At 42.4% G+C, this 2,717-nt stretch overlaps 1 long non-coding RNA gene across 1 annotated transcript; it reads right to left on the bottom strand.

Annotated features, from left to right (window-relative positions):
- Positions 1-1,530: 1,530 nt before the first annotated feature.
- Positions 1,531-2,492, bottom strand: LOC139530134 (uncharacterized). The gene is made up of 2 exons (XR_011665961.1): positions 2,222-2,492; positions 1,531-2,078 (listed from the first exon to the last, which is right to left on the bottom strand). It is a non-coding gene; the product is annotated as an uncharacterized lncRNA (long non-coding RNA).
- Positions 2,493-2,717: the final 225 nt, after the last annotated feature.

Here is a 2,717-nt window from a genome sequence, read left to right as displayed (position 1 = left end):
ATGCACATCTGTATTCCCAGTCATGTGAAATCCATAGATTAGGGTCTAATGAATTTACTTCAATTGACTGATTTCCTTACATGAACTGTAACTCAGTAAAATCTTTGAAAATGTTGCGTATATAATTTTTGTTCAGTGTAAGTAGGGCCTCTCTCTAAAACAAACATTTGTCGACCACAGCCAAAAGTGGTGAATGTGAATATTATGTAGGCTGTGATTCAGATGCTTCCTATTGGGCATACCTCCATGGTTACAAGGCTGTCGACACACAACGTCCGACATCTCCTCAGTGACAGCTGCTTGGCAAATACCGCCCTGTAATGAGAAAGAGGGAAAGAAGACATGTAGCTTGGGGGAATCTTGGCTGGAGGCCAGAGCCATAGTCAGGGTAGGGCACCTTGACTAGTCGGTTGGAATTTCATGGTCTGACCACTCGAGACAACCCATCATGAGGCATTCGACCAGAAAAAAAGTGTTTAGCCTACTTTGAAAGGGGTAGAGAAATTTTGTCTTCTGCACGTCAGGTTACCACACAAAAAAATGAACTAGTGGGATTGTTCATTATATTAATTCTAACAGTATGTACAGTATACACTGGTAGTCTCCCCTTTCTCTTTCAAGAAATATATTTTCTCATGCTCAATAATTGCAGTTAGGATCCCCGACAAACTATCTTGAAATTCAAAGTGAAACCTGTTGATTAATGTGTGGGTACTATACAGTATGTAGTGACAGGTAGATGAAGTAATGCACAGAGAGGCCTTGGCCCCTGCTCTATATAATAGGGATGAATAAGGTTAGTGAGACTGACTGACAAAAGGCCCTTTTCAGCCACCCTCAAAGGCTGAGGCAGGAGAATAGTTTGGCTGTGAGAGAAACCTCTGCTTCTCACCACCCGGCAAAGTTCTCCTAGCTTTCCCCTCCTCGGCCCTAGCCTCCTCCAGCTCTTTCAAATGCTAATCTAGAGGAGAAAAAACCCCACTTGGCCCTGCTTTGAGAGCATCAGTTCTAGTGTGCTCCCTGACTGACTGATAATCTTTCTGAGGCCCTTTCTGGGGGCAAAAAAATAGGGTTAAAAGCTGCTCTTGGTTCAAGCCAATCAGTGTCCACTTTGCTGAACTTCACAGTTGAATGCTTTGGAATGGAATGCAGGGAGGAGAGGAGTCACCTTCACTGGGGGAGCTGTGGGAGGAAGCTGGGGCTCTGATGTCTCAATGTGACGTCCCAACTCAGTCTATGCCAGAGTTCCAGACAGGAACTTTAATGACCAGCTACCACCACTATGGACAGGGCTATCCATTGGGCTAGGAGTGTTTCTTTGATGTGAAAACTAACCAGAAAAAACTCTGTGACCTAGTTATAGCCTTAGATAATCATTCAAAACTAGCTGTAACATTTTACTACAGTGGGATAAATCAGGGCCACACAGAGTGTTTCTTGGTAGTCTTAAACAAAATCTACTTTGAAACAAAAGTATACACCGCACACACATGGTTATGGGCTTACAAAAAAGAAGACACCTGTACCATGTCATATAGAGTTGAAATGTATTCAATTTTTGAGTTTGCATCCCAATATTACACTTTATATACATCACAGAAGACTGAGCTAAAACAAAACCGTTTGACATAGAAACACAGGATTATCTGCAGGTAAAAAAAAAAAAGAAGAAGCTTAAAATGATAAAAGGCTGAAAAATATGAATAACATTCCACCCATAGGTAATTTGACTGCAGGAAAGGGCTACAAGTTGTTTCTGTTATGTAAGTCTCGTAGTCATTAAAAACTGTCCCTATAAGGTACACTGCTCCTGCTATATCCCCCTCCTTTCAGTGAACCCTATGGCATGCAGAGTGCATATCTTGAAACAGTTTGATAAAGTAATCAGTCCCAGTGGGCTGCAGGGTTCTTGTGAGTTTTCAGACAGCTGAAGTGCTTGTGCTCAGAACGGACAACTCCTGGGTCTTGGCTGGCTGAAAATAGCTCCTCCGCTCCGTTCCTGCACCCATTCCACTTGACTGGAACTCTTGCGACTTAGCCTCACAGGAATGCTTTTAAAAACGAAGATGTGGTTTCTCCTGTGAGTTTAGAAACTACATTATTAGTTACATCAGACATTTATAGACACAGCAACCTACAAACAAGATGGAGTCCTCATATATAATGTATAGGGCAATGATTATTTGGACTCCTGAAAGGGTTTGGTGAACTAATATTCTACCCGAAGCTCCAAAAGTTCCCTCAGGCCTGTGTTTCAGAACTTGTGCCTGAGGCTGTAGATCTGTAGGTAATTGTCACGTCTACTCCCGTTACCCCTCTCCGGCGCTCGCAGGTCTACTAACCACCAGTCCTGGCAACCCATCATTATGCACACCTGGCAACCTTCATTACGCACACCTGTGCCTCATCATTAGACACACCTGGACTTCATCACTTCCCTGATTACTCCCCCTTTGTCTAGCACTCCTTTGTTATCACCTTATGGAACTCACTGTCTGCGTCTTTGTTACAGTAATACACTGAACAGAAATATAAATGCAACAATTTCAAATATGAACTGAAACTCAGTAAAATCTAAGGAAATCAGTCAATTGAAATACATTAATTAGGCCCTAATCTATGGATTTCACATGACTGGGAATACAGATATGCATCTGTTGGTCACAAATACCTTTTTTAAAAAGGTAGGGGCGTGGATCAGAAAACCAGTCAGTGTC

Source organism: Salvelinus alpinus, chromosome 9 (assembly GCF_045679555.1).
Source record: "Salvelinus alpinus chromosome 9, SLU_Salpinus.1, whole genome shotgun sequence".
Lineage (NCBI taxonomy): Eukaryota > Metazoa > Chordata > Actinopteri > Salmoniformes > Salmonidae > Salvelinus > Salvelinus alpinus.
Note: the sequence above shows the minus strand (reverse complement) of the source record. Positions and strands in the feature narration are given on the sequence as shown.